Raw genomic sequence first — 20,892 nt, 5'->3', positions numbered from 1 at the left:
TCGATTTGAGATTAGGTGGTACCTATTTTGATAGGTAAGTAAGTACGATAAAAAGGCCCCATTTCTTTCGTGGTCATTTTGAGATTAGGTAGGTATCATTAACCTTATCATTAGGTAGGTAACTGTGTAGGTAGTATGTCGATAACTACCCACTGTCCTATAGTTTAATGGGAATTAATTTTCCGAGTCGAATTCATGAAGCAATTATTATTCACATCGGCGCATCATCTATTCTATAGGTGGGTAAGTATAAATACTGCTTTCGGATCACAATAAGTGCTAATACTTTGATACAACCCTACCTTGGATAGCTGCCGTAGCGGCAGAATGTCATCAATGGGAATTTAGAGCATAAATCGACGATTCAATGCAATAACGTCATCGTAGGTATCGTGACAATGCATTCATTAAACGAAGTTGCGATTTTATATGACAGATCACAGCACTGTCGTGTCGCGGGAACGTTCTGCGATTTGAATCTGACATGGGCTGATTTTAAAGAAAATACCGAAGATATTGATTTTTCCCACTCAATATCGACGTTTCGGCTTAAATATGTTCAATAAGCATGTCACTCATCATGTTAAATGTGCCGAAATTCCTTCGTTGCAAAGTTTATATCATTTTTTGCAGTTCGACGTTTAACATAGGGGCAGATTGGCAATGCGCGGAGGTGACATTTATTTTTTATAACTTTTATTATAACTATCTTATTACTCGATGGACAACGTTAAAACTTTGGGGAATATGTAAATATGCATTGTCTGAAACATATCTACAATGCGGCTGCACGCAATGAATTTTTAAAAATCGGTGGTCACAGTTAGAGTTCCGTAAACAACGCGACCGAATTATGCCAAATTATCAGCTATGTTTCGCATTAATCATTTCAAAATCATACGTATATTTAAAATGTGTACTGAAGAGAGCTAGCCGCCTACCTAGCCGGCTGGCTTTATATTTTAGTAAATGAATTTTTTTTAAATCGGGTAATTTAATACTTAATTATAAATAATGAATAATTATTATTAACGTGACAAATTTTAACTTAAAAATGAACTAATAGTCTTATACAGTAGAGAAGATTTCTACGTTACTGTTGGAGCATTATTGCTACTTCAACTTTTCACTAATAATAATTTACTGGAAGTATTTGGCAAAAGTGTTACCCTATTAAAAATAATTTGTACAATCCCGATGATTTCAGTATGAAGTGAGCGTTGTTTCTCAACTTTAGAAAAGGTTAAGTAATTTTTGAGAAATACAATGACTCAAGACAGGCTAAATGCTCTTGCGATGTTAAGTATAGAAAAACAATTGATATCGTCAACACCAGACTTTAATGTTCGTGTTATCGACGTGTTTTCAAAATCGATGGAAGATGGGGACTTCTTGCATAAATAGGTGAGTTTTTTTTGCACTCCCTCATATTCTTGTCCCCGGCCGCCACTGGTTGTGAACGTCTTAAACTTATAATTTGCAATGTCCACAATATGTAAAAATAAATAAATTGAATTGAAATTGAATTGAATTATTTATTTTCGTTGAATTAAGAATACATAATATTACAGATGGTGTTGGTTAGTTTTTTTTTTAATTCATTAATGCCTGCCTTATTAAACCATAATCGATAAAAATATTCTTCAATCAATACAATACCTAAAATAATTATGAATGGTTTAATGACATCACTTTAGATATTTTATGGGTAAGCGAATATTTTTTGACTATTATCTACAATGGCTTGGATTAGGCAGGGTTTAATTGAATTTAAACACTATTATTTACACATTGTAGTCTTAGTTAAATGAAAACAAATACGTTTGACTGATAGTCTAGTGTGCACTATTTATGTTGGATCTTAACAGCCTACCTCCACCCTTTGCCACTGGCCTGTTGTAGTGTTATAAGAATATAAATATATATAGACATTTACATTTGTTATATTTGCTAACAGAGCCGTGGGAAGGGTTTAGGATTAAGATAAGTTTATTAAAATGGAAGCATATTTACGCATAAATAAGTACGTACCGTGGCCTAAGTAAAAACGTTTATTAACACCGATATAAGAAAGAATAATTAGCGCGAAAGTAAGGCGCTGGATTGTATTGTATTTCGTCTCGCATGAGGGGCGTCGGAGATTTTTTGCGAGCAGATAAAAATTAATGCCAAGATCTCAATTCGATAGAAGCCACTCGGCTTCTTCACAATCAGCTGCTAACAAGCACAGTTTGACGTAGACTTGTGACAGATGAGCGATAATACACTATAATGTACAAATCAGACATGTTTAAGCTGTTTCCGGAACATTCTTCGTCTGAAATTCTTCTCGGTCATAATTCGTCGCCGCATGAATATAAGTTGGTACATACCGTTGTCATTTTTATAGTAACTATAACCGATTGTTTTACATTTGTCAAAAGCTGATTCGTGTACATACATCATGTTACATAAATAGTGTGACTTGGGATTATTGACCATGTGTTTACCTATATAAAATATAAATATGCTTTTGTTATAAGAGTTTAAATATATGATTCGAAAGTAAATAATCTTACTCATCCAACATACGAATTCAGTAATAGTTGCTAATTAATTCTTATGTACACATTTAGTAAAAATATTTTTTTAATATATAGGTACGACGAAGAATTACGACCGGGAAGAATTGTGGGCGAAGAATGTTCCTAGACCAAAAGAAGGTACAAACAAACGTCGTTATCAAAGATTAACGTTTATATTAAAATATTTAAAGGCGTTTTAAGCACATTTTTAGTGTGATTAATTAATAAATTTGAGTTTCCTAACATAAAATGAAACATGACGGCGTGTTTATAGCCATTAACCACCATATGACTTTCGATATGGATAACACACGCGTTTCCATTGATCACCTAAATTCTAAATACTACGAGGGTGGGTCAATAAGTCCTTAGAAAAGCCGACAGGTGGCGCGACTAGTACTGTAAGCGGTTTGTTTTCATGCAGCGGCACTACCGATTCAGTATGCTGCGAAGTTTCAATCAGATTGGTCGGGTTGTTGTGTGTTTCTCGTACATTTAAAAAAAAATTGCTTGTTTACAAAAATGGAGAAAATTGAGTTTAGAGCTGTTATTAAACATTTTAATATAAAAGGGTTAACAGCAAAGGAAATAAAAAATGAGTTGGATTTAGTTCACGGCATATCTGCTCCTTCACTTGCAACTATTTATAACTGTTTAAATGAATTTAAACGTGGTCGTACATCAACAAAGGATGAACCACGCTCAGGACGTCCTGTAGAGGTGACTACACCAGAAATGATCAATAAAATCCACGATATGGTGTTAAGTGACCGAAGATTAAAGTTGTGAGATAATTGAGGTTACAGGGATCTCAAAAGGTAGCGTCATTTCTATTTTACATGAGAAATTGGGCATGAAAAAAAATTCTGCAAGATGGGTGCCGCGTTTGCTCACAGTCGACAATAAACGCAATAGGGTGGTGGCCTCTAAAGCCCTGTTGTCGCTCATGCAACGCAATCCGGATGAATTTTTTCGTCGTTTTGTGACTGTAGATGAAACATGGATACACCACTATACTCCCGAGACGAAAGAACAGTCAAAGCAGTGGATTGCGAAAGGCGAACCATGTCCAAAGAAGGCGAAAACCGTAAAATCAGCTGGTAAGGTTATGGCTACTGTATTTTAGGATGCACGTGGAATTATTTTCGTTGACTATTTGGAAAAAGGAAAAACAATAACAGGGGATTATTATGCATCTTTATTGGACCAGCTAAAAAACAAAATTGAAGAAAAACGGCCTCATTTAAACAGGAAAAAAATCCTCTTTCATCAGGACAATGCCCGTGTTCACACATGTTTACGATCAATGGCTAAAATTGAAGAATTGAAGTTCGAATTGGTCGACCACCCACCGTATTCGCCAGATTTAGCCCCCCCCAGTGACTTTTTCCTTTTCCCAAACTTAAAAAATGGCTAAGTGGACAACGTTTTTTTTCAAATGAAGAAGTCATCGATCGGACAAATGCTTATTTTGAGGACCTTCCGAAAACTTATTTTTCTGACGGTTTAAAAAAAATTGAGAAACGTCTAACCAAGTGTATTGAGCTGCAAGGAGATTATGTTGAGAAATAAAAAAAAAATACAAAAATAAAAACTGTTTTAATGCTTTTTTCTAAGGAATTATTGACCCACCCTCGTACATAAAGAGAAGAAAACTACACAAATTTTCGATAAATGTCGATTTTCCACAATACTCTCTAAGGCAGCGATCCCCAAAGGGGTTTCAGTGAGTGTAGCTGTTTTATGATTTCAACAAAAGAATTGAAGAAGAGTATAAAATATATCTCAATCACACATAAAACTTACTAACTAAAAGGTGAACAGATTTAGCGATTTTATTAAAATTCGACCATAAAATTTGCGATGATTTAAAATTATAAGTTATGATATGTGTAATCACCACACAGTCGTGCTTTTACATTCAAAAGTCCGGGATCATATTTTCTGCAAATAGACTTGTATGTTTCTGACACAATCTGCGTAGATAAAATAATAAGACTCCATTCCAATACTTGCTGATTTTCTAGAGGAATTCAGACTTGAAGTCAAAGAAAAAAAAATCGCAGCGAGAAATTATTTCCTGTTCTGCGACTAAAATAAATTGAGAAACGTTGTTCTAAGTTCCACCCTTAAAACTGTCAATACCTAGAAACATCGCATCGACAGAATCTATCAAAAATAGGAATGTTAACAAACGTATCAGTGCTATAGGTTATAATAAATTTTGTTTAGCTTCTTATATCATGTCATCATGGCTTTACACCAAGAATAATTGACAGTTATAGTTGATAAAATTAAATTTACTATTCGTCGTTCTTCGCACAAGACACCAATCGAAAGTCCAATTTGCTGTAACCTGTGAGTATTCACACAGCAATAACTGTTTTTATTACATATTAAACTTATAGAATCAATTTGTGATAAACGTTCATTCGCACACAAAAAATACTCTTAACTAAACGCTCCGCAGCGATAATAATATTAACAGCACTACTTTGGTGAGTCCGCTATAAAAAATAAATAAACACACAACTCAATTACGATATTACTAGGGACTGCAATGCCGGTCAGAATATTCAGTCCCGGGATTACAGAATCAGTGAAATTTCACCCAAAATATATTTTTTAGTCTGGTACAATTGTATAAAAATCATTCCGAGTAATTTCACATTAAATAACACACTCTTGGTAATAATATATCAGTTTATTGGTATGATCAAGTACAATTTAGTGAAAGTATATTGATGACATTTGTGTTAGATTTAACACTTTTATTTTACGAGAACATGTCCGTTTTCCCAAATTCACATTTTTAATACGGGGATAACCAAAACCTAGGATAACAATATGAAGAATAGTATATAATTTACCGACCGCGCACTAATCACTGCTTTCTGCGTCCAACTGTACTACTGGAAGACACGTTGAAAGCCATTGTCGAGGTTATAAAAGTAGCCACACATACACATTATTATTGATATGATAAATTAAAAACAACATGGTGACGTAGTACTTCGATAAAAAATATTTTTATAGGTTACAGTAGAGATTATTTTTGAACAAAAAATTATACTTATTTATAAAAACTAATCCCGATATATCAGTAAAATGGTGTTGAACGGGATTCACGATCCCGGTATTGCAAACCCTTATATGTACGGGAGTATATGTAGATTAATATTTTTAGCGCGATACATTTTATTATTACTTACACACGAGTAAGTGAAATGGCCTCGAGCGCGGTGGAGGTGAAATTGAAAATTAATTGCAGTTACACTCAGACGTGCGCTAACTAACCCACGTTTATGAAGATTTATCGCAAGCCGTAACGGGTTATTCTTTGATTCAATTAAATAAGAAACACATCTGATATTATTGTGGATTAAAATAGTTCATTCGATTTTGTAGAACGACGGTGGGCGGCAATTTAACATATACCTAAACATAATATTAACCTTCCTTGAGGTAAGGTGAGATTTCTTCGTCAACGATGGCCAAATGACAGGGATATGTAAAGTGGACCCCCATTGTGAATTTATAAATCAGGCTATTTTATCGCATATTTTATACTTTTAAGCGATCAGTTTTACTGGCCGATCAGTCTCCGTTTCAGTTGAGCTGTCAGTTAAACTGACGTAAATGCAAAACTGAAGCGGCCGTTATCGTATCCGTTTTTAGAGTTGCCATTTAAGTTGATGGATAAATTACTATGTTGCCGTATTTTTTTTTACTAATTGAAATATTATTATTTCTTCAAATATAGGTAAGTACTGTATTATAACAATGTTTATAAAGTTATTATAAAAATAATATTCATGTTTAGTGGATAAAAAAATACGTAAATATGCATTAGCGTACCGAACTGAACTGTCAACTGAGACTGAACGGATGACTAAAATGATCGTCTGAGAGGACCTTTACTATACATAATGTAGGATAGAGCTTGAATACATGAAAGTAAAAATACTAGTAAGACAAACGATTAACTTAGCTTAAAGGCAATTCGCATCGTAGATTGTAGCAACTGTATTCTATGGAATATATCGGAAGAAATGTTTAACGATTCACTCAACTATTGTTTGATCTAAACACGCATAGAAAAATTTCTTTTATTTTGTTAACTGTCAATTCATGGTGGAACTACATTGTATTGTTGTTTTTATTTAATAAAACGCAATTTTTTATAGTACTTATTCCACTTTTAATTAATATATTAGGACCGGTTTCGTCCGCCTCAGAGTTGAAAATGTCCCACTGAGGCGGACGAAACCGGTCCTAATATATTAATTAAAAGTAGAATAAGTACTATAAAAAATTGCGTTTTATTAAATAAAAACAACAATACGCATAGAAAAAAACAAGTAATTATATAAATTCGCCATAATACGCGGGAATCAAACCTACAACCAACGGCTTCCCTGATATTCTCCAGCTAGTCCAACGCAAGCGAAAATTCAAAAAAAAAATATATATTTACCGACCATAAATCTAGACAGACATTACATTGTAGGTAATATAGATTCCTGCAAGTAAGCTATTTTTTAGGAAACATCCCAAATATGCGTAGAGCAGTAATACACAACTCTCGGCCCACCCACTTGGTTAAATATGCGTAAAAATCCTAGCAAATCACAATAATTACTGTTAATAGGTTATTAGTGAAACATGGTAAAATGATTTTAATTATCAATTATAAACTTATAAAGTTTATTATACTCCAAGAGATAACGATATACGATGTAGTATGGAATAACATTGCTTTCGCTAAAGTTTAGTACGCGGCACATATAACGATGAATGTGCAAAATTGTTAATATATCTGCTTCGAAGATAATGGACAGCCAGATAGAATATAGGTTATATAACTAGAAAAAAATACCAAGTCGCAGTGCAAACCTGTCAACATGCTTGGATTTGATTCAAACTCGTTCATTTGTCATTCATAATAATTTTATTTGTTGAGTATTGGATCACACATTTTTTTTTATCCAAACGCCACTCCGTAGATTTTTTAACACTTTTAATTCGATTTATGCACTACCGAAATCTCTTCAATTTCAATCGAGCATGTTCGTGAGTCCTATATATAATATGACACCATGCTGTTTTATACCTTTCCACCAATCTGTCACAAATTAATTGCAATGTCGTTCAATACTTTATAATATTTACTCAATATGTTAGTACTACACTGTAAGCGTCTTTCAAACTATTATGAGAGTATCCTACCTATGATTTTTTTTCCACGACTCGATTACAACAAAATATGTATATAATGTATGTGTAATATTGTTCTCTCTCACCTTACCTATTTTAAAACGTCCTCTCCATGTTTTGCTCTCTATATGATACGTTTTCTATCATGCATTAAATAGTACTGATCTAAGTTTATCAGATAGACAGATAGATAAATCAAAAAATATAATGTAATTCGCGCCATTTACTTGTGCCTACTCACGTGCGGTCCGCGAACAATAAAAATAGAAAAAATTGGCCCACTGATAACATTGTGGTACATCACTGGCGTATAGCGCCTAAGTTCGTCCAACGACAGGCTGAATTTCGCACCTGTGGCTCGCGGAAATAAGCGAAAGAGAGAAAGAAGAATATAAAATTACTTTTATTTTTATGCAGAAACACGGACCGACCGCAGATTTTCTAGGACGGTAAAACACTTTGAGCATGGAATAAATATCACCCGTAAGCTCGGCGCAATTTTACAGCCCCCGGGATTACTACGAGAAATGGGAGAATTTCGATGGAGTTATTTTGAGTAACGAATGATAATATGTAAGTTTACTTCACCAGAATTGTAATTTTTCAGTACCAAATTTAGAAGGGCTAAATAAAATAAGTTTGTAAAGATCTCCTTTCTTCATAAGTTGTATATTATATGTATCCAAAGATTAAACACATTTAAAATATGGTTCTAGGCGGAGCGTTGGAGCAGACCCTTTTTTGAGTTGCTCCGCTCCAGCTCCACTCCGGGACCTAATACTTGCTCCAGCTCCACTCCAGGGTCTGCTCCGCTCCGCTCCGGGTTAAAAGTTTTAATATGTGTTATATGTACATATACAATTAATGCTAATTTTTTTTTAAAAAATAAGTAGTTTTGAAATAATGTTTATTATTCGTAATTTTCATTATTAATTATATTAAACAAAAATTCCGGCAGCAAATCGACTTTCATTATCTGCCTCTTCTATAAAAAAAGTGAGGTTATTTATCACTCGGCAGTGTTGCTGTATTTTAAATAACTACAGTGTTGCAAAGTGTCAAATATAATATTTTCATCGGATTATAGGACGAAAATTTAATAATAAAAAAAAATAAACAGCACTACAAATTTTCGGTGCTCCGGGTAAAACCACATTGCTCCACTGCTCCGTGCTCCTGCTCCGAGCTCCGCTCCAACGCTCTGGTTCTAGGTCCATCACAGCCATTTAAAAGGCGCAATAAAAAACTGTCCTCATCTGGACATTTAACTCATCAAAACGAGCCAACCCTTGACACTTTCATTTCCCTTCTATAGGTCAATCAATTCGAGCTCTACTAATTGTACGAAGATTGCAGCGCAGTTTAATCAATTACAGTTATGGACGAGAATGAACTTGATGATATCCATGAAACCAAACCGATAAAAAGCATAAAATTATACTTGCCAAAAATTCTCTGTTTAGACGGAGCTTACCCATGACTTGTATGCTCAGTGTACCAAATTAAAACGCGCCCACTTTGGATAATGATAGATGGAGAGAGAAGGAAGCCAGGACACTGGATGATTATTAATTCGATAGTAGATAATTCACGTGTGCAAATTATATGAAAATTGGTGATAATAACTGATGCTAAAAAAGGTTCCTAATAATAAATAAATAGCGAACGGCTAAATAGCTTGCAAAAAAAATAAACAACAGTATGCATCACTAGAGAGAGACAAATAGAGCGCGACGCGCACATGCAGTAAACAGGTTCGATGGTTTATTTGTGATTGATTTCGGATTTAACTAGGCATGTCCATTCATTTAAACATATTATACGACGTATGTAATTGACGAGACATGTACCTACACATTGGAATCGTTTTAATTTTGTAAGTACACAATTAAAAATAAGAAAATTGTTAAGATATCTACAATTATTTACTCGCTATGAATGTTGTAAAAAACAAAGGAACTTTAATATTTCAGTTGTTGTCTAGTTTCATGTTATACGTTTGGACAAAGTATTACTGAATGGTTTCAATAGAAGAACAATATTAAATTACAAACAAAAAAAATTACGAAGCAAAACATGATGGACGTCATGAGATTGTCAAGCGATCAGTTTCCGTTTTGGCAAAACAATTTGAATATCTACGAACGAAATCAAACGAGTTATGTACGAGCAGCTTAGCTTATTTGAGAAATATTATTGTCTCCCGGAGAGACATTCAGAAAATTTGCTCAGATTTTAGTATCTCAAATCACGGCCCAGATTTTTTACACACAAAAAAAACAGAAATGTTGGTCAAGTGAGCACGAAATCGATGATTCGTTTTGTGCGAGGTGAAAAAAAATGTATACAAAAACAACAAAGATAGTTAGATTGCCATTTCCGTTCGTTTCGGGCTCTGGAGTATCGGATTCATCCACACCGGAACGAGGCGATCTCTCTTGTCTCACTGAGTGACGGAATGATGTGGCGAAATGTCAAATCACTTAGTGTGAGACAAATAAACAATGAAAGTGCAACCACTTTAAAATTAATGCGTTCTCACTTTCACATTAATAACTGAGTGAGACGATATTTGTACTACTGTCCAGCGAATCAGTGTCAGACAAAGAGTTAGAACTATTACATAGAGGAAAACTAATGAACTTATAATACCTACAGCATTGAATTGCGTTTAGTGTAGTATAATAATTGATAATTGGAATTGGATTAGGTTGGAAGACACCTGGCGACGATACTATGATCACATTTATCAAACTCACCGTCTGCGAAAACGTTGTGCGGAAGACCACGGTTTCAGTGGCTTGATGTCCTACAAATGGACTTACGAGTGGAGGAACGGGCAGGGTGGATGAATCTGCTGGAGGCGGCCAAATATGTTGACAATTCACAAAATAATAATATGACTTACCGTTCGGTTGGTGCGTAGGTATCAAACAAAAAAAATTAATGAATTATTTTCAATGTTAACAAATGAATACACAATATAAAATAGGCACTAAGTACCAAAAAGCAGAATGTAACATACCTAGAGGGGTTTTAAAAAAAACACTCTTTCATAACTTTCTTAATAGATTTAACATACAATCTTAATGTCCTTAGAAGAAGAAAAATACAATTTATAATCATTAAACATTGTAAGAAATACACGTTTGAACAACGATATGTTAGAAAAGCATTACGTCGCAATACCGATTCATTAAAAAAAAAAAAAAAAAATGAATTAAGTGCCTCGCTTTATATAAAAAACGAAGACCTAAGTCTAAATAATTAATACATAAATAAGTCTAAATAATCACGCTGCCTCTTACACCCAAAGCCATTTTTCAATATCCATAGAAGCCTAATAATATATTGTTTTCGCACTTAGACATGAATTTTGAATACTGCATACTCATTTTTTTTCGATTTTCGGGCATAAAGGCCTATTTTATTTTGTGTATTCAAGTGTACTTATATATTAATATAATGGTAGTATTTCATCTTTTAGTACCTACGTTTTGTATCAGACATGCATTTAGGATATTGGCGATGGAACTTAGAAAATTTCTGTATACCTACTCACATTTTTATTCGATTTACGGGCACTTAGTGCCTATTTTATTTCGTGTTTATGTATAAATTAGTATAATGGTAGTATTTCATCTTTTAGTACGTTTTGTATAGGAATGTTTATATTTAGGGAAATATTTTGATTGGCTATTGAAGACCTGATAATTGATTATCATAGGCATGATTTAGTTAGTTTGACTGATTGATGACTGGATGAGTTTTTTGGGCATGGTACTGCAGTGAGTGCGTGAGGCCAGTATATCACAGTCCGACCATGTGCGTTCCCTGACCCACTTATCCGCGCAGATTCGCACCAAATATGAAAAAAAATATATACTTATATATATAAAGCGGCAAGACGTCCATTTAATAATATATTCACTAGACGTGCGAAGGCTGCCTTGTCACACTTATAACAAATTACTCCTGAAGTAGACAACGGTGTTGAAGAGAAGTGTTGATTAATTGTTGAGAATTAAATAAAAATACATTCCTAATCGTTATTTAAGCATCAGGCAACATGTAGAATGTACATACAACCAGTTAATGTGAATGGGCGTTGAGAAAGTAACGTCTCCTACACTTACTATGTATATTAGTCACGAAAATCTCTAAATCATCTAAATACAGTAAATAGAATCGTATTGTGGTTTTCAATTACCATTTTCATTATTGGGTAATACATTCGTTTGATTAATTTGACACACGATTGGACAGATGTATCACGGAGTAATATTGTGATCTAATGAGTCTCCGCATGTATAAAAGAATAATATATCTTATCAATTGTTAAATATCACGGAATCATCAGTGTATTCAGCGTTGCCAACTAGGCATTTTTCTTGGCAGATCTAGTATTTTTAGGCAGGCATCTAGCTCTAGCATGCGAAATACGCACCTGGCATAAAGTGATGTTTTTTAAACATCGCAAACAACATAAAAATTATTGAAAATTACACTATTTTCATCAACGTACGAATCTTTTTAATGTCTTGATCTGAGTTGTCGTCATTAAAACACTTGATTTAAAGTCATCCAGATTTGATATAAATAAAAGGATGTCAAGTTATACACATTTATATTTTTGTAAAAATCGTTTTTAATTTTAAATAAATAAAAAAATATTATAACTGAATTAGTCAAAAATCTCTTTGATACATTGATACAATACAGAAAACTTAATAAACTAAATTTTAACAATAAATATGACCATAAAATAATACCAATGTAATAAATAATAAGATGGGATCATTTAATAAATTCACAGTTTATAACATTTTTTTTAATTGTAAGTTTATCTTTGACTTAAAATAAAAATATATTTTTCATTTTAATGATTTCAGATACATATTTATTAATTAATACAGTTTAAATTGTAAATTATCAAAAATGTCTCAAATTGCAAAACTTGCAAACTTCGTATTTTACCAGAAAATAACCCACTTCCTTTATTTTTGTGTTACCTTGTTTAAAACGATGAGGTAGGTATGTATGATTTACATCATATTATTTAACTTTGAAGTCGATTTAGTCAACTTGGTTACTGGTTCACTTGGATTCCTTCATTCCTCAATGAGAATCTGTGGTGTGATCCTGTGTTTGACTTGTCAATTTACAAAATGAAAATGTTCTAAAGGGGGTGGAAAACTTTAACTGTTTGTGAAGCTGTAACTCGAATCAAATTTGTGAAATGGTAATTATTCTTAACACTTTTACTTTTGAATAACTTCTTGTCAAAATGTATTAAAGGACTCATAATTCTAGAGGAACGAAATATACGCAGCGCAAAAATACAATTTCTCGCTTGACATTTGATATAAATCTAATTAACAGTCTAAATCAGGTTTACTGAGGTGGTTAAATGAATATAATTACTCTGATAATTTTCAGTACCTTATAAGGGATGACCTTTGGCTATTTCTCCGCCAAGGTGGTCCGCAATAATTAAGCATTGCAGATTTGAACACGAGGTTACGAAATCTTGTAAAATAATTTAAAATATTCATTTTGTAACGATAGAGAAAATTGAACGCGTTAAAAAACATGTTATTTTCAGATATTTTGTATAAACATTATTTACGTTTTACATCAAATTATCTATGAATAATAAAACTGATACAATAAAAACATGCCAAGAAGGTTTCATCAATATCAATACAAATCAATGCCTTTTTTGTTTGAATTCATCATTTTTTTAGTATTAATTTTAATTTAATTATACAGATTAATATCAATCCAACATAACGACATGAATTATAGGTACATAGATAGAATATTATTAAAATATAGAATATTATAAGATCAAATGTCCCACGAACCACAGGTAATTTTTTCCTGATTTTTATATGTTTAGGCTCCAGGGTTTCTTCAACATCTTTGGGTAAAACGCTTCCAGCAAGGTTTAGATTAAGTATCGCAATAAAATATAAGGCGGCGTAATATTGGGTTATTTAATATAGTCGGCCTATTAATTCGTTTAATCCTCACAACTTCGATTATCTCATTTTAAGCACACGTGTTATTATTTGAAATATGTACCTACCTATACGTCAACACCGTATCCGAAAACTTTTACGTAGGCCATATCATCGTTCACCGTGAGGTGTTGTATGGAATTATATGGCGGTATAGTATTGAGATCAAATCAATGTCTAAATAAAACGTAATAAAAACAACCGATCTACAAGGGTATAAATAAAACAGGTACCTATATAGTAAGTAAATAAAAATTATAATCGTATCGTATAATTTATATAAAATTCTGGTAGGTACGTAGATATCAATTTCTTAATATGAGATTTTTGATTCAAATCAATATCAAATAAATGTTCTTATTTAACTTAATAAAATTGAAACATTACTGTCTGCAATATAGTTAACAAATCAATGCATCATTTTTTGATCACACTGCAATACGGCCATATTTTTCCGGGACGACAGCTTACTGTTAACTGTGATACGGCGAAACGTAATAAGAATAAGTAAGTACAATGTACATGTACCCACCGCAACAAACCACATTCCGACAAATATTCGTCGCCATATAAACAAAAAAAAAGACAAAATTCTGTATTTTGCATCGGGTGACTATGTTACACAGAACAGATTAATAAATATAATTCAGATAGGCTATATAGGTACTCCAATGAACTACATTTTTAAGCAGGGTTTTGAATGTGTGAGTGTATTACGAAAATGAAACAAACATTATAGACGTGCAGTAGTGTGTGTTGCAACCTTCAGATACGACAATATTGAATGAGCGTCAGTGCATAAAACGAGAGCAGTTGTCAGAACGAAGGACAAGCTTAGAATGACGTATTCTTGACACGTGTTTAAGTTTATCTCATATTCATGGCCCCCCACAACCTGAAGCGGGCCCCAGGCTAGGATCTTTGGCGGACCCCCCTACCTATCGCAAAGGATAAAGGCATTTTGATGCTCTACAGTAGCGTTTTCCAAAAAGTGTACGCGGTAAAATTAATGTGTATATTTAGTGTTTTTTTGTATCTTTTAATACATCCATTCGAATTGTGGAGTTGTCGAGTATTATAAATACACAATTAAAAATTGTATTGTACTAGCACATAATTTGAAATAATAACGTTATTGAAGGAAAATAGCGCCACAGGCGACTTTTTTTTGCTATTAGAGCAAATTTGTGATGTGTGTTTATCGCACTTATCTGGTCGAGTCGCCACGCCTGACCCCTTCTGAGTCCGGGCCCCCAGGCTAGAGCCCTGTCAGCCCCCTTCTCTTATGGGGGTCATGCTCATATTCTTCCTCACTCGAGTTCGGTTGTCTGTTACTCCACACCCGTTATTTATTTCAGTTCCCATTAATTCTGTGTTCCTTGCTAGGTTATATTTTCACCTGAAACTAGATATTGTGAAACTTCATCGCGTGAACTATGATGTGGCTTATCTTCAAAATCCTATTTAGCCATATTTTTGCTACCCCTCAGGACATAGACCCTTCAAAGCTGTATCGTCAATTCCAATCCATCCGTCTATACTCACTCCATACGTAGTTTTCCATCGAAACGACCTCTTAATAAATCGCGATTAGGGCGGTTCGGCACTTGCTGAACAAGCGGTGCGTCGCTAGAGAGGGTCTCAAGTGGCGAGCTGCTCGCGGCAGATAGCGGCGGAAGCGGTTATATCCACCCACTCGCCCTTAATGGTCGGCAAACAGCATTCGGGATGCAAAGTGAGAGAGGCGGGAACGAAGAGGGGGTCTCATTATCAGTGACGTCGATACACATACACACAATATGTCAAGTTTATGGTATCAACTACCTAGACTGAACGTTAAATTTGGTCTGTACAACATAAGGATCTTATGACTGTAGAACCTTAGATAATACACTATTTGTCTTCTTCAAATTAACCGGAAGACGAACAAAAACTTATCTCGAAAGAGATAACACGGTTTCGGTCTATTATATGTTATAAATTGTCAATTAATCGTTTTGAGGATTTGAATACTTATATATTTTTGAAGTTATACTTCTTCAGGCGCGTTTGGGAAAACAGATCAGAGTGTATTTTTGGCGTGGGACGAAGTTGCGCGCGCAAATGTAACACATTAATTTGGCGTGGGACGGAAGTTTTGCCCGCCGATGCAACATAATTTATTTTGCGCGGCGACGTTCGGGTGTTCTAAGTGCAAGAACGTAGTGGTCGCGCGGAGGCGGCGCGGCGGCGTCTTACGAAACTCAAACGTATAACCGTGTGTGAAATATTCGCAGACAGTGTCTTTTTTGGTGCATAATACACACGGTTATACGTTTGAGTTTCGCAAGACGCCGCCACGCCGCGCCCGCCAAATCACGACGGCCGAGCACTAAATGCTGGAGGTGTGTAATTTTCAGCTGTGATATCGAGGGCTGTGGCTTGGGCCGGTTGGGTAAAGACTGAATGATGCAACATTTATTTATGAGTAAAATTATGTATCGATAAATAAATAAATCTTGTGAATGTTGAGTTGCTAAATAATTCAAACAATGGTATGTTGTAAATGTACAATATTTAAACACTTCATACACAAAAATACATATTTTTACAGTTTAGGATAATATTTGTCGTATAGATATCCCATGTCAATTTATTTATTAGCGGTTTATAATAATCGAAGACAATAATAATTATTTCATCACAAAAGCCAATATCACGTTTCAGCTAAACTATTAAATAGGGCATAGACTATATTTTACTTTTGATTTGTAATAAATTATTATTGTTAACGAAAATAGATGTACAGTCATCTGTTTAAGCAAAGGTGGTAGAAATAGTGGTTTGCTAAGTTTTTCAAATAGAGGTTTTGAGATTTTTTTTCTTCCAAAGTAGGTACATTCTGCAATAATATTTTGTTTTGTTACGCGAAAGAAGTATAACTTCTACCGCGCGTACATAAGTACACACACCATTTTTTTTTGTTGTTTTCGGAACGTTCTAACCCGTAGATCCTACAGTAACGTTCAGATGGTGAATTTATAACCCGAAACAGCTGTAAACATTCAAATCTCAAATATCGTTTAAAAACCATTGCAATGCAATTCTACCACTAATCGTTTCGTCTATAGATTGCGAATCAGTGGAAATCGTAAAATAAAAGTTGATGTACTCGTATTTTATTAGGCATGTTTTAGAGGTTGTGATAAATAAATAATGAGAAAAGATTTCGTTTCTCGAAAAACATTTTTCGGAAATTTCGAGATTCTCATTTCTTGACAAATCGTCGATGATATCTCGAGAATTCGAGAAATTGTTACCAGGCATAAAAATTAAGGTCGGAATAGAAGATTAAAAAACAGGACTGTAAGGATTTATATTTCTCGAGAAATAAATAAACCAATCGCGAAAATTTCAAGAATCAAATATTCTTGAATTCGATTCTCAAGAATTGAAGTCGATAATCTTTACACGTTTTGTGTTATAACAAAATTCATTCGAACCGTTTTTGCACTCTAAATAAATACGCTTTACTTCTGCCGAGCGTGGAGGGCACACGCACATTAATTTAATATACATTTGTGCTTAAGAACGACAGTGTAGTCAATAGTGTATAAGTTTACCTACACCACTGGTTAATTTTAAAGCTTTTGTGAAAATAATAAAGGGGCCGTTAAATGCGCGATCAAACAGCGGGAGCGGAATTGCCGCGCATGGAAAACGGATTTCCGTAAAAAGAAATCGTCTTTAAATTATGGGCACCAGCTTTTTTATTCATGAACCTCACACGTTAACTGACTATAATTTTACACGAGTTTATTCCAATGCGTAATAACATGACGATGTTTACTATTTTTAATAGAACCATTAATATTTTAGTTTGTATTATTTATCTTGCCTCTACGCTCCGGTGTGGGCTTTTTTCGTATAATGCCCAATGGGTGATAGGTATCTGATACCAATGATGAGCATCGTTTTGCGTACTTCTCGTGTACTACGGTATTACAAATTCTTTATAAGTTATTATTGCAAAGCGTACTTGAGATTGGGTAAATTTTTTGGGTCCCGCATCAGTTGAAGTACGGCTTTATGTAGTTAAAAATTGAGTTGAGGAAAGAACAGTATGTAGATACAATTCATGACTTCGTCTGACTGACTTCTGCAAGAGGTATGTTTACACACTGTCATTTTGAAGATAGAAGATATTATCTATCAATGACTACGTTTTTCTCCGACCGTTTTTTACGCGGTGTAAATGAGAACTCTAATATTCTCGGTAGGTAACGTTGTTACTTTTGGCGTTCCTGATGGAATAGAATATAAATCAGAAACATCAGTTATTTGTTATCCCAAAGTGCAGAACTAACCTCATATTGATAATGCCAATTGGCGGAGAATGATAAACCAAATTGCTTCATGTATTGATAAAGCATTCCGCTATGAAGTGATTTTATGTGTTTTATGTTTTATGGTGTTTGTATTTATTCTTCTGATTAATTAATCTAAATTCTAAGTATTACTAATATCGTCACTTATTTCTTTGTTTTTTTAATGTTGTTAACGTCTTGGATTTGTTACGTTCACTAACTTCACTAAATGTAAACTGAATAAATTTATATTTGTACATCGGTTGTGTATCCAGATATGAGGGCCCGTCACAAAATGCGTTCTCAGTATGTAACAACCAGCCTATTTAATCAAATATGTATTTCACAAGAATAATTGATATTGTGTGTTATAAAATATCAAATCCTAAGATTCCGTGAGACCACAAGTCACGAGTATCAGCTATTATTTATTATCTAAGTAAAATCTCTTTTTTGTAAGTCTAGTCAGTGTCTTTGTATGGCGGGAACAACTGATCTAATCTCGTGTAACATAATACTCATTCATCGATTCGATCAAAAACAAACAAAGCGTAAATTTAACATGTAGCTACAATGAGAGAGACATTAATGAAAACGTTAAATTCTAATACGAGAGAGAAAAAACAGATTGATATCAGATACAGGAAAAAAATCGTACTTCTACTTGCTTGTAATTCTCACTGGGATGACCATAGGTCTCGTTTTCAGCGGACAATATCAGAAACAAAATATTTGGGACTGATTAACACATATTTTGAGAATGAAGGTAGTGGCCGATGATTTTCAAATTCAAAATTATTTCTTTATATATATATAGTAAACTTTACAAATAACAATGTCAAGACGTTCACAACATGGCATGTAAAATAAATAAACAGTATTAGAAAAATAATATAAAGTAAAACGCCGAAGCTAAGTAGAACCTAATTTAACAATTTATAAGCGATTTGGTGGTAAACAGTTATTGGCCGCCAAATTGGCATTACCAATGGCAGGTTAGCTCTGTGCCTTGAAAGAACAAACTGATGTTCCCTATTTCTAAAATATAATTGAGGAAGGGACATGTCAACACGACCAAGAATGGCAGAGTTCCAGTGGCGCGTTTAGTGACGCACTGTCTGATTGTCTGACCAACTACTAACAGGAGCTGACTCTTTTTATACAAGTCACAAACATACAGCAGTATTCTTAATAATTTAGTATTTGACAAATAGATTTCATAAATTTTTATTCTTTGGGTAGGTACTTAATATTTGACATTCAATTTATGAGAAATAGGTAGAAACGCATTTTATTTCTTATTTGGTATAATTTAATAACTTTATGACTGATTTTAAACTATTTGTAGCTTCCAAATATTTTATTTTACTGACGAACCGGTTGCGTCATATGCGTCAAAGAAATTCGCCACTGAGAGTTCATGTTTACTAATGTAATATTTTTATTTTTTATTTCTCTGATTATTTCTTTGGTCTTTTTCATCCTCGACATCATCCCGACATTCGTAACTTTGTCATTCCGTTTGATGCGGCGCGTGAATATGGACATTGACAGTTTCAATTTTTCTGGGCGCTGTTGTTTCTGCAAGCGTTCATACGTCCACTCCGTACCTATACATACTAGGACCAAAAAAACATAGCACCTTACCATTATAGTACTGTATCCTGTATAAACATCCTCTAAATATACAAATGTATATAGGTACTACTATAATATAACCATGCAAATAAACGCATCCTCAAAATTTCATGGACTGACAATGTTATATTATACGTGGCACCAAAAATTTAAAACTACAGTAACTCGGACAGGGAAGAGCCTCCCAGGTTGGTCCGACCCTCAGTAGAGCCGGTCAGCTGTTGCGACTTGGTATCTACAAGGGAAAGTTTCTCAGCTTTTAAAAAGTATGCTGTCTTTTAATAAACTACATCAACATAGGAATCACGCACACACAAGATGCATGCCAACCAATGTTTTGGGAAGTTGCTCGTGGGACACTCTCTGCACAACTTGAAGGTCGTCCGACGTTCTTTATGCCACGGTATACAACTAGTGTCAAGAGTGGAGAGAAAATCAAGAACCTCGGACTCATTATTATAGGACAGAAGTACAACATTCCCCAGTTCATTAGTTATTATTGCCTTGGTTTAATCAGCTTGTTGCCTTTCCTTGGAGGGGTTTGAACAGGGAACTCAGAAATAATGGGAACTGAAATACCTAACGGGTAAGGAGAAGCAGGCAACGGATCTCGAGTAAGGACGAATACGGGATAATTTTAAACACGTGTCAAGAATACATCATACGTCGAATATACTGACAACTGCTCTCGGTTTATGAATTGACGCTCATTTAATATTGGTGTATTACACAAACTATTGCACGTCTATAATGGGTGATTCATTTTCGTAGGACGCTCACACATTCAAAACCCTGCGTCAAACTTTACTGTATTGGTTACCCTATCGGAATTCTATTTATTATCTGTTTTGTGAGTTTGAAACACCTCAAATAGCGTTTTTTTATTAAAATTAATTTGATAACTCAAAGGATAAGAGCAACTCACCCGAACAGTGTGACTTTGCATCCCAATCCGTTCAAAAAAAAAATCAAGCATTTTTTTTGAGGATTTTCAATACATATTATGTATTTTAAGTACCGTTTAGGGTCCAGTTAACTATGGTCAACGTCAGCTTAAATATTATGTATATTGTTATGTAAGTAGTAGCAATAAATTCAAGGTTT

At 34.0% G+C, this 20,892-nt stretch overlaps 1 protein-coding gene and 1 long non-coding RNA gene across 2 annotated transcripts in view; one reads left to right on the top strand and one right to left on the bottom strand.

The window, feature by feature from the left end:
- twin (CCR4-NOT transcription complex subunit 6-like twin) overlaps positions 1-20,892 on the bottom strand; it is a 518,909-nt gene that overhangs the window by 369,323 nt on the left and 128,694 nt on the right. The gene's annotated exons all lie outside the window — the stretch shown is intronic.
- The window catches only part of LOC147073388 (uncharacterized), a 151,786-nt gene that overhangs the window by 8,965 nt on the left and 121,929 nt on the right, over positions 1-20,892 (top strand). The window contains exon 2 of the long non-coding RNA XR_015070479.1: positions 1,382-1,495. This is a non-coding gene — a long non-coding RNA (uncharacterized LOC147073388). The remainder of the gene's footprint in view (positions 1-1,381; positions 1,496-20,892) is intronic.

Source organism: Rhyacophila brunnea, unplaced genomic scaffold (genome assembly GCF_057557595.1).
Source record: "Rhyacophila brunnea isolate RB1 unplaced genomic scaffold, BYU_Rbru_1.0 scaffold_18, whole genome shotgun sequence".
Taxonomy (NCBI): Eukaryota; Metazoa; Arthropoda; class Insecta; order Trichoptera; family Rhyacophilidae; genus Rhyacophila; species Rhyacophila brunnea.
The sequence above is the reverse complement of the archived record's forward strand: the minus strand, read 5'-3'. Positions and strand labels throughout refer to the sequence as shown.